This window comes from Nomascus leucogenys, chromosome 15, assembly GCF_006542625.1.
Source record: "Nomascus leucogenys isolate Asia chromosome 15, Asia_NLE_v1, whole genome shotgun sequence".
Classification (NCBI taxonomy): Eukaryota; Metazoa; Chordata; class Mammalia; order Primates; family Hylobatidae; genus Nomascus; species Nomascus leucogenys.
In genome coordinates this window covers 70,914,644-70,927,343 of record NC_044395.1, presented here as the reverse complement: position 1 = coordinate 70,927,343, position 12,700 = coordinate 70,914,644, and the positions used below count along the sequence as shown (strand labels likewise).

The 12,700-nt window shown below is 37.4% G+C and overlaps 1 protein-coding gene across 5 annotated transcripts in view; it reads left to right on the top strand.

Annotated features, from left to right (window-relative positions):
* Positions 1-12,700, top strand: part of SBF2 (SET binding factor 2) — a 530,998-nt gene that overhangs the window by 210,991 nt on the left and 307,307 nt on the right. The gene's annotated exons all lie outside the window — the stretch shown is intronic.

Genomic DNA, 12,700 nt, shown 5'->3' with positions numbered 1-12,700 from the left:
TATTGCACCCATTAATGAATTTTTTTACCATGCTACCCCCACCATAGCTCCTCACCTGTCTGAGTCTCCACTATATATATAATTCCACTCTCTCATCCATGTGAACACATTTTTAGCACCCATTAAGTGAGAACGTGGCATTTGACTCTGTTTCTGAGTTATTTCACTTAAGATAACAGCCTCCAGTTCCATCCATGTTGCTGCAAAATACATGATTACATTCTTTTTTTATGGCTGAATAGTATTCCATTGTATATACCTACCACATTTTCTTTATCCAGTCATCCATTGATGGACACTTAGTTTGGTTTCATATCTTTGCTATTGTGAATAGTGCTACAATAAACATACACAAGTGCAGGCATCTTTTTTATGTCATAACTTATTTTCCTTTCAGTAGATACCCAGTAGTGGGATTGCTGGATGTAATGCTAGTTCCATTTTTAGTTCTTTGAGATATCTTCATACTGTTTTCCACAGAGGTTGTGCTAATTTACATTCCCACCAACAGTGTATAAGCATTCTCTTTTCTTTGTATCCTCACCAACATCTGTTATTTTTTGACTTTTTAATAATAGCCATTCTGACTGGTATAAGATGCCTCATTGTGGTTTTAACGTGTATTTCTCTGATTATTACTGATCTTGAGCATTTTTTCCTATGCTTGTTGGTCGGTCATTTGTATGTCTTTTTCTGAATAATGTCTGTTCATGTCTTTTGCACACTTTTTTTTTTCTTTTCAAAAGTTCCAGGGTACATGTGCAGGATGTGCAGGTTTGTTATGTAGGCAAACATCTTTCTACACTTTTTAATAGGGTTAATTTTTTGTTTTGTTCTTAGTTTGAATTCCTCATAGATTCTGAGTATTAGTCCCTTGTTGGATAGATACTTTGCAAATATTTTCTGCCATTTTGTAGACTGTTTGTTCACTCTGTTGATTATTTCTTTTGCTGTGCCTAAGCTTTTTGGTTTAATTAATTCACATTTGTTTATTTGTGTATGTTTTATAGAGATGTGGTCTCACTGTATTGCCTGGGGTAGTCTTGAACTCGTGGCCTCAGGCAGTCCTACTATCTTGACTTCCAGAGATGCTGGGATTCCAGGTGTGAGCCACCATGGCCATCCATTTTTGCTTTTGTTGCATTTGCTTTTGAGGTTTTAGTAACGAATTCTTTCCTTAGGTCAGTGTCCAGAAGAGTTTTTCCTAGGTTTTCTTCTGGTATTTTTTCATAGTTTCAGGTCTTATATTTAAGTCTTTAAAAATATCTATCTTGAATTAATTTTTGCATATGGTGAGAGATATGGTTCAATTTTATTCTTCTCCATATGGCACTCCAATTTCCCTAGCACCATTTATTGAATAAGATGTCCTTTCCCCATTGTATGTTTTTGTTGACTCTGTCAGAAATCAATTGTCTGTAGGCATGTGGCTTTATTTAGTTCTCTGTTATGTTCCATTGATCTGTGTCTATTTTTATATTAGTACAATGCTGTTTTGGTTATTATAGCCTTGTGTAATTTGAAGTCAGGTGCTGTGGGGCCTCCAACTTTGTTCTTTTCTCTCAGGATTTCTTTGGCTATTTCGGCTCTCCCTTGATTCCATATGAATTTTAGGATTATTTTTTCTAATTCTGTGAAAAAATGATATTCGTATTTGGATAGGGATTGCCTTGAATCTGTAGACTGCTTTTGTCAGCATCATTGTTTTAATGATATTGATTCTTCCAATTCATGGTGTGGGATGTTCTTACATTTGTTTGTGTCATCTACAGTTTTTTTCATCAGTGTCTTATAGTTGTCCTTGTAGAGATCTTTCACCTCCTTCGTTAACTGTATTCCTAGGGTTGTGGTGTTGTTTCGGTTTTGGTAGCTATTGTAAATACGATTGACTTCTTGATTTGGTTCTCAGTTTGGTAGTTATTGGTGTATAGAAATGGTACTGATTTTTGTATGTTGATTTGTATGCTGAAACTTTAATGAATTCATTTATCAAATACAGGAGTCTTTTGGAGGAGTCTTTAGGGTTTTCTAGGTATAAGATCATATTGTCAGCAGAGATCATTTGAATTCTTTTCCAATTTGGACGCCTTTTATTTCTTTCTCTTGCCTGGTTGCTCTGGCTGGGACTTCCAGTACTGTGTTGAATCGGAGTGGTGATAGTGAGCATCCTTATCTTGTCCCGGCTCTTAGGGGAAATATTTTCATCTTTTTCCCCCTTCAGTATGATGTTGACTGTGGGTTTGTTTTATATGGCTTTTATTACATTGAGATATGTTCCTTCTGTATCTATTTTGTTAAAGGTTTTTATTATAAATGGATGCTGAATTTTATCAAAGACTTTTTGCATCTGTTGAGATGATCATATGGTTTTTGTTTTTAATTGTGTTTATCTGGTAAATCATATTTATTGATTTGCATATATTGAGCCACTCTTGCATCCCGGGAATAAAACCTACTTGATCATGGTGCATTATCCTTTTGACGTGCTGTTGAATTCAGTTTTCTAGTATTCTGTCAAGGATTTTTGTGTCTGTTCAAGAGGGATATTGATACGTAGTTTTCTTTTTTGTTGTCATTGTTGTGTATTTGCTGTGCTTTGATATCAGGGTAATACTGGCATCATAGAATGAGTTAGGGAAGTTTCCCTCCACATTAATTTTTTGGAACAGTTTTAGTAGGACTGGTACCAGCTATTCTTTGTACATCTGGTAGAATTTGGCTGTGAATTATCTGGTCCTGGACTTTTTTGTTGATGGGTGAATTTTTATTACTAGTTCAATCTCACTAGTTAGTCAGTTCATAATTTCTGTTTCCTCCTGGTTCAGTCTCGGGAGGTTGTGTGTTTCCAGGAACTTATCCATTTCCTCTTGGTTTTCTAGTTTGTGAATGTAGAGTTGCTCATAGTAGTCTCTGATGCTCTTTTGCATTTCTGTGGTATCAGTTGCAGTGTCTCCTTTTTCTTTCCTGATTGTGTTTATTTGAATCTTCTCTCTTTTTTTCTTAGTTAGTCAAGTGTTCTGTCAATTTTGTTTATATTTTCTAAGTATCAACTTTTTTATTTTTGGCTGATCCTTTGTGTTTTTTTTTTTTTTGGTCTCAATTTCTTTCTATTTGCTTGAATCTTTGTTATTTCTTTTGTTCTTCTAGCTTTGAGTTTGGTTTGTTCCTGGTTTTCTAGTTCCTTGAGATACAATGTCAGGTTGCTAATTTGCAATATTTCTTTTTTTTTTTTTTTTTTTTGTGGTGGAGTCTCGCTCTGTGGCCCAGGCTGGAGTGCAGTGGCATGATCTCAGCTCACTGTAACCTCCGCCTTCCAGGTTCAAGCGATCCTCCTGCCTCAGCCTCCCGAGTAGCTAGGACTACAGGCGCGTGCCACCATGCCCGGCTAATTTTTTGTAATTTTAGTAGAGATGGGGTTTCACCATGTTAGCCAGCATGGTCTCGATCTCCTGACCTCAGATGATCTATCCGCTTCAGCCTTCCAAAGTGCTGGGATTACAGGTGTGAGCTACCGCACCCAGCCATTTCTTTAAACGGAGATATTTAATGTTATAAATTTCCCTGTTAGCACTGCTTTTGCTGTATCCCAGAGGTTTTTGGTATGTTGTGTCTCCATTTTTATTCTTTTCAATTTTTGTTGTAAATTTCTGCCTTAATTTCATTGTTGACCCATAGATCATTCAGGAGCATATTCTTTAATTTCTATGTGTTTGTATGGTTTTGAAAGTTCCTCTTGGAATTGATTTCTAGTTTTATTCCACTGTGGTCCAAGAAGATACTTGGTATGATTTTGAGATTTTTTTTAATTTATTGAGACTTCTTTTGTGACTCAATATATTTACTGTATTGGAGAATGTTCCATCTGTTGATATATTCCTTGTATAGAATGTTCTTCAAATGTATGTAGGTCTATTTGGTCTAAAGTCCACTTTAATTTTCTGTCATGATACTCTGTGTAGTGCTGTCAGTGGTGTGCTGACATCCTCCACTAGTATTGTATTGCTATCTGTATTTTTATCTTAGGTTTAGTAATACTTGTTTTATGAATCTGGATGCTGCAGTGTTGGGTCCATATATATTTAGGGTTGTTATATTTTCTTGGTGAATTGATTGCTTTATTATTACATAAAGACTTCCTTTTTTTTTTACTTTTGTTGACGTAAAGTCTGTTTTATCTGATATAAGTATAGCTATTTCTGCTTGCGTTTGATTTTTGTTTGCATGGAATATGTTTTTTTACCCCTTTACTTTCAGTCTATACATGTCTTTATGAGTAAGGCAAATTTCTCATAAGCAGAATATAGTTGGATCTGTTTTTGAATTCATTCCACGAATCTGTTATCTTTTAAGTGGAGCATTTAATCAATTTATGTTAAAGAATAATACTGATATGTAAGGTTTTTGTTTCTATCATAATGTTTCTATCTACTTGCCTTTGGGATTCCTTTTTTTTCTCTGTCTTTTTAGGTTTAGTAGGGTTTTGTCACATTGCCATATGATTTATGTGTCTTTCTCATATGTGTAATTGTTTTATAAGACCTGTGAGTTTTTATACTTTTGTGTTTTGTTAGGATGGAGAGTGTCAACCTTTTGTTTCCATGTTAAAAACTCCTTTGAGTTTTTTTAATAGGACTGGTCTAGTGGTGATGAATTCCATCAGCATTTCCTTGTCTGGGAAAGACTGTATTAAATTTGGGGTTTAAAGAGTTTTATTTTTAAAGAGTTTATAAAATTTGGGGTTTACTTTTTTTTTTTTTTTTTTGAGACAGAGTTTCACTCTTATTGTCCAGGCTGGAGTGCAGTGGCCTGACCTCGGCTCACTGCAACCTCCGCCTCCCGGATTCAAGCAATTCTCCTGCCTCAGCCTTCCGAGTAGCTGAGACTACGGGCACACACCACCAGGCCCGGCTAATTTTTATATTTTTAGTAGAGACGGGGTTTCACCATGTTGGCCAGGCTGGTCTCAAACCCCTGACCTCAGGTGATCCATCCTCCTCAGCCTCCTGAAGTGCAGGGATTACAGGCATGAGCCATCATGCCCGGCCCACATTTTTTTTTTCTTTAAGCACTTTGAAAATAGAATCTCAATCTCTCTGGCTTGTAAGGTTTCTGCTGAGAAGTCTGCTGTTAGTCTCTTGGGGTTTCCTTGATAGGTCACTAGATGCTTTACTCTTGCTGATTTTAGGATTTTTTTTCCCCCTCTTAATGTTAACCATAGGCATTCTGATGACTATGTCATGGTGAGTTCCTTCTTGCAATGTATTTTGTGGAGTTCATTGAGCCTCTTGTATTTGAATATCTAGATCTTTTGCTAGAATAAGGTAGTTTTCCATAATTATTTCCTCAAATCAGGTGTCCAAACTTTTTTCTTTCTTAGGAGTACCTATGATTGGTAGGTTCAGTCTTGTTTTTATAGTTCCATACTTCTCAAATGCTCTGTTTGTTTTTTAAATCCTTTTTTAAAAAACTTTTGTCTAACTGGATTAATTTGAAAGACCTGTCTTCAGTTTCTGAGATTCTTTCTTCCATTTGGTCTAGTCTATTGTCGGAGCTTTCAACTGTATTATGGAATTTCTTCAATAAATCTTTCATTTCCAAAAGTTTGGTTTGGCTTTATAGATAGATAAGTGGATGTAGATATCTTTGGTGAATTTCTCAGTCATATCCTGTAAATGTAGATACTGACGTAGTTGTATATATCTTTGCAGATTTCTCAATTATATCCTGAATTTATTTTCTAATTTCTTTGCATTGGTTTTCTGGTTTCTCTTGTACATTGTTGTGAGATTTCTTTTTTGTTAGGCTCCATTGCTATAGAATTACGGCATTTCTTTGAGATGTCATAGCATCTTGTTTTTTTTTAATATTTCCAGTATTATTGCACTGATACATTTGCGCATGGGGTAACAGTCGCTTCTTCTTATTTTTGAATTCACTTTTACTGAAAGGTAACTTTTTTTCTTCTTCAGGATGCATCTATGGTGTATGTTGAGTAGGGTTCTCTGGCTTTGATTCTGGGTGCGTTTGGTGGCATAGACGATGTATGATTTTCTTTGTTATAAATAGCCTCAGTTTGGTGGATTTCTTAAATGCTAGTTGCAGTCATAATGTAAGGTTGAGCAAGTGGGTTCAAGTCCTCCTGAGTAGCCAGGGTGTGATGTTGGTAGTAGAGGTCACGCAAAGCTTGTCTGTTCTTCAAACGTCATGCACTTTTTTTTAATTTGTTTTTTATTATTATACTTTAAGTTCTGGGGTACATGTGCACAACCTGCAGGTTTGTTACATAGGTATACGTGTGCCCTGTTGGTTTGCTGCACCCATCAACTCGTCATTTACATTAGGTATTTCTCCTAATGCTATCCCTCCCCCAGTCCCCAAACCCCCGACAGGCCCTGATTTGTGATATTCCCCTCCCTGTGTCCATGTGTTCTCATTGTTCAACTCCCACTTATGAATGAGAACATGTGGTGTTTGGTTTTCTGCCCTTGTGTTACTTAGCTGAGAATGATGGTTTCCAGTTTCATCCATGTCCCGACAAAGGACATGAACTCATCCTTTTTTATGGCTGCATAGTATTCCATGGTGTATATGTGCCACATTTTCTTTATCCACTCTATCATTGATGGGCATTTGGGTTGGTTCCAAGTCTTTGCTATTTTGAACAGTGCTACAGTAAACATACGTGTTCATGTGTCTTTATATTAGAATGATTGATAATCCTTTGGGTATATACCCAGTAATGGGTTCGCTGGGTCAAATGGTATTTCTAGCTCTAGATCCTTGAGGAGTCACCACACTGCCTTCCACAATGGTTGAACTAGTTTACACTAGTGTAAAAGCGTTTCTCTTTCTCCACATCCTCTCCGGCATCTGTTGTTTCCTGACTTTTTAATGATTGCCATTCTAAATGGCATGAGATGGTACCTCATTGTGGTTTTGATTTGCATTTCTCTAATGAGCAGTGATGATGAGCATTTTTTCATAAGTTCGTTGGCTGCATAAATGTCTTCTTTTGAGAAGTGTCTGTTCATATCCTTTGCCCACTTGTTGATGAGGTTGGTTTTTTTTTCTTGTAAATTTGTTTAAGTTGTTTGTAGATTCTGGGTATTAGCCCCTTGTCAGATGGATAGTTTGCAGAAATTTGCTCCTAGCCTGTAGGTTGCCTGTTCACTCTGCTGATAGTTTCTTTTGCTCTGCAGAAGCTCTTTAGTTTAATTAGATCCCATTTGTCTATTTTGGCTTTGTTGCCATTGCTTTTGGTGTTTTAGTCATGAAGTCTTTGCCCATGCCTATGTCCTGAATGGTATTGCCTAGGTTTTCTTCTAGGATTTTTAATGGTTTTAGGTCTTACGTTTAAGTCTTTAATCCATCTTGAATTAATTTTTGTATAAGGTGTAAGGAAGAGATCCAGTTTCAGCTTTCTGCGTATGGCTAGCCAGTTTTCCCAACACCATTTATTAAATAGGGATTCCTTTCCCCATTGCTTGTTTTTGTCAGGCTTGACAAAGATCAGATGGTTGTAGATGTGTGGTGTTATTCCATTGGTGTATATATGTGGTTTGGTACCAGTACCATGTTGTTTTGGTTACTGTAGCCTTGTAGTATAGTTTGAAGTCAGGTAGCGTGATGCCTCCAGCTTTGTTCTTTTTGCTTAGGATTGTCTTGGCAATATGGGCCCTTTTTTGGTTCCATATGAACTTTAAAGTAGTTTTTTCCAATTCTGTGAAGAAAGTCATTGGTAGCTTGATGGGGATGGCATTGAATCTATAAATTACTTTGGGCAGTATGGCCATTTTCATGATACTGATTCTTCCTATCCATGAGCATGGAATGTTCTTCCATTTCTTTGTGTCTTCTTTTATTTCCTTGAGCAGTGGTCAAACCCCATGCAATTTTATCAGCAGATAATGTAATAAGCTCTGCAGGTTGACCTCGCAGCCAGTAGGTGGTGCTAGCATGTGAGAGCCAGCTGAGGTGGTGGCAATATGCTTGACCTTTGTTAACCAGAGATACTCTGATGTCTTAGGTGATGGACTAGGCTGTGGAACTCCCAGGGGCCCTGTTCCCAAGCTCTTCCTCAGATGCAGGTTGATGGAGGCAAGGCCAAGTGGGGCTAGGCTGGACAGTCCCATGCTCTGGCATCCCCAACACCAAGCACAAGTGCTGTCCCCAAGGAGGATCAGAAAGCAGTTCTCAGGCCCCTGGGGCAATGCTCGAGGGAGGAGAAGAGCAACTGGTGCTGTGTCAAAGAGCCAATACAGGGACAGAAGGGTAGTTTTGGTTCCACAGCCTAGCAGGCAGTAGTGGGACCTGCCTGAAGTCCACGCTTTCAGCCTGGCAGGGCTCCCTCCCATTGCCTGCTGCCAGTAGTATGCTAATACAGCCAGCCAAGTTATAAGCAGTCTTTCTTCAGATTGTAAAATCACCCCAGGTCTCAAAGCTCCCTCCCTGAGACAAAAACATGGCTCCCACACCCCTCCTGGTCTCATCCTGCAAACGGCTAGTGCCCAACTCCTGTACCCAAAGCTGGAGTCCACATATTCTCACCTCTCAGTTCTGGCCATAGGGGCTCCTGTCCCACTAGAGACTGGATTGCAAATCCTGGTCTGAAGATTCTCCAAACCAGTGTCTGCCACCTGTGCTGGCTGGCTGGTTTTCATGCAGCCCCCTTAGTTGGATCAAGAATGGCCTTCTGTCAGTAGTCGGAGATGGGAGTGCATATGGAGCACTTTCTACTGCCATTCCTTCTCACAGTCTCCCTGTTGTTCTCCAACTTAGATCTAGCTCTCAGTAGGGTCACGGAGCTCCCCAGTGGCCTGGATTGCCTCGTTCCTTAGTGGAAATGTGTATTGTAAGATACTCTCTCCCTCGTCATACACTGGTGATTCACTCACGGTTTTCCACCACAGATCCACAGCGCAGCCTAATGCCCACTGTATTTTCAAAGTATTCAATTATGCTTTTGCTTTTATGTTCAGCTCCCATGTTCCTTCTTGAATAAAAGTTCACCATGTGAATCTGTACACGCTATTTTGCTATTTCTGAGTGGGTGAGTTATGGTAACAAAGCCTCTAATTTGCCAACTCGCAGAAAAAAAAAAAAACTACCAGAAATGGTTTTCTGTTTCCTCTACGATCCCATCCTTTATGTCTCAGGCTAGAGGTGTCCTCTGTTCCATTCATCAATTACTGTTAGTCTGTTCTCACACTGCTATAAAGAACTACCCAAGACCGGTAATTTCTAAAGAAAAGAGGTTTAATTGACTCACAGTTCCACAGTCTGGCTGTACAGGAGGCATGGCAGAGAGGCCTCAGGAAACTTCCAATCAGGGCAGAAGGGCAAAGAGGAAGCAAGCATGTTTTCACATGGTGGCAGGAGAGACAGCAAATGAAGGGGAAAGTGCTATGTACTTTTAAACTACCAGATTTCATGAGAACTCATTCACTATCATAAGAACAGCAAGGGGGAAATCTGCCCCGATGATCCAGTCACCTTTCACCAGGCCCCACCTTCAGCACTTGGGATCACGATTCAACATAAGATTTGGGTGGGGACACAGAACCAAACCATATCGACTACCTATTATTCTCTTTATAGCAATAGCAGTAGTGGTGAAGATGTTACTCTTTACTTGAGTACTGATTGTGTGACTGGTCATAATTCTGTAACAGTGTTTATTAATCACTTACAATGTCTGAGGCGGAATGCTAACAAATTTACATGCATGATATCATTTAATCTTGACAGTAATGATGTATTTTGTGTTTAAGGAAAACTGAGGTTTAGAGAAATTAGGTAATTTACCAAAATCGTAACCTAAGTTAAGAGTCAGATCAAGATTCTTGTCTGTCTGGTGGCACAGGCCATGAGATTATCAAGTTTTAGCCTTCTCTGTGAATCTCTTTATCTGATAAATTGCCATCCAACTTCTGGTTTAATACGTGAAGTAAGGGGTTCTCATTCTCTAGGACGTAGTTTATTCCATTGTTTGGCAGCTTTAAATGTTAACGCATTCTCCCTAATATTAAGGAAACATTAATATATTTTTCTGTAACTTTTAAACTATTATATCTTAACCATTCCAGATATACAGAGGGTAAAATGAATCTATTCTTATTAACATTGGCTATATTTAGCAAATTGTATTTAATGTATGTGTAAACAAAATTGGCCTGGCTATAAGCAAGAAATCTCTTTTCAGATGGATAAACTTGTATTTAAAATTGTGTGTGTCTGATGTAAAAACCAAAAACAAAATTACTCTGGGGAATTTAATGTACACATTTTCAATTTTCTCTATTCTCCCTAGTCTATACCTACATCTAAACTTAATAAACAGAGATAGGTAATGGAGTTCAGTGCGGATATTTTTAATCAGCCTAAGTAAAATAATATAAAACACTTAAAATAAGCAAAAGATGAATATATAGCTATCACAGACTTTGAGAGATAACTTTGAGAGATAATAAAATCTGCAGAATGAAAAGTCAGTCATATGTGAGAGTTTTATAAAATTCAAAGAACATTTTGTTTCTAATTTTTGTCTTTCCACTTGATCTTCCTTTGCTGGCTGAGTTTTGTGAATTCATCATTTCTTATAGATGGACCTTTCTAAGAATATTGATTTAAACATGTTCAACATCTATGTTTTTGGTATTTATTATTTATCAAATACAGTGCTAATAAGCATTAGGCAAGGCACAGTTGTATAAGGTAGGGTTCTCTTGGTTTTCTTGTTAAAAACATAGAAAAATTAAAACATAAAAATAGAGAACAATGAACTCCCATGTACTCATCATACAACTACGGCAATCATTAACTCTGGGTCACTCTTTCTTTCCCCCTCTATTATACCTGTCTACCTACTGGCCTCAAACCCTTCTAATTGGATTATTGTGAAGCAAACTACAAGTTTATTAATTGAATCATACAAACTACAAGTATATTAATTGAATCATACAAAATTGTCTGCATCCATTTATTTTGACCTATAAAATAATTACATATGATTCAACTTCATATCACTTTGTTCATAAATATTAGAGTACTTCTAAAAGACCTCTTTTTTTCTTAACACAACCACAGTGTCATTTATCATACCTAAAAAGTGATAACTAATAATATCACCAACCATCTGCAGTCTTTATATTTCCCCACTTGTAGTATGTAAGTGTGTATATTGCTCATTTACTATCTTTTCACAGTTGGTTTGTTTGAATTCACATCCAAACAAGGTCTACATATGCATTTGGTTGATAGGTCTCTTAAATCTTTTTTTTTTTGTTTTTTTGAGTTGGAGCGGCACTCTTGTCTCCCAGGCTAGAGTGCAGTAGTGCAATCTCGCAATCTTGGCTCACTGCAACCTCTGCCTCACAGTTTCAAGCAATTCTCATGCCTCAGCCTCCTGAGTAGCTGGGACTACAGGTGCATGCCACCACACCCAGCTAGTTTTTGTATTTTTAGTAGAGACAGTGTTTCACCATGTAGGCCAGGCTGGTCTCAAACTCCTGACCTCAAGTGATCTGCCCGCCTGGCCCTTCCAAAGTGCTGAGATTACAGGTGCAAGCCACTGCGCTGGGCCACTTAAATCTTTCTTAATCTATAGTTTCTTCTTTGATTTTCTTCTATGTAATTTGTTAAGGAAATTGCTCTTCCTTAATTTCAATTTAATAAGGAATTTGAAAATTTTAATTTTAAAATGAAAATAATTTTAATCATTTTTATTTCAACTTTACAAGGGATATAGGAAACACATAACTATAACTCATTGTAAGTAAAAGCTTACTTTATTTCTTTTCAGATAAGCCTTTATTGATTACTTACCTGCTAGGCAGAATTCTAAGTACTTTCATATTCACAGCAACCCTGTAGATCCCATATTGCAATACATCCCATTACTCAGATCACATTATGTATCGGCCTTTTGAAGGAGTCAATTGAAAGCAAGATTCCCACTGGGTGCGATGACTCACACCTGTAATCCCAGTACTTTGGGATGCCAAGGTAGGCAGATTGCTTGAGCCTAGGGTTTCAAAACCAGACTGGGCAAAATGGTGAAACCTGTCTTTACCAAAAATAATAATAATTAGCCATATGTGGTGTCACGCATCTGTAGTCCCAGCTACTTGATAGGATCATGATTGCTTGACTCTGGGAGGGCGAGGCAGCAGTGAGCTGAGGTGGCGCCACTGCACTCCAGCCTGGGCAACAGAATGAGACCCTGTCTTCAAAAGAAAAGAAAAAAAAAAGATTCCACTGGATTTTTTTGTTTTTTGAGAACATAGTAATGTAGCTATTAGTGGAAAAGCCCCAAATGATAGCATTCTTTCTATTTGTTGTCCAGGAAATTAGTAAAATTCCAACTTTTATAATGTATAAGAAAGGAAAAGGAATTGAAATGGAACTCACCTTATTTCCTCTATTTAAGTACTTTTACATTTATTCTTAAAAATCAAAGAATTCTTATTACTATTTGTCAATTTTAATTGAAAAAAAAATAAAAGTATATCTTCAACTGTTTCCTGAGTCATTATGCATAAGATTTCTGACTTTTAAAAGGTAGTGAGCTTCAAGAAGTGAGTAGGTTGTTGGGCCTGAGAGATTTTGAAATGTCAACACTTTGTGCTGACTAGAATCTTAAAAATCCCTTAAAATATACAAATCCTTGATGTTATGAGTCATATTTTCTTAGAAACTGTTT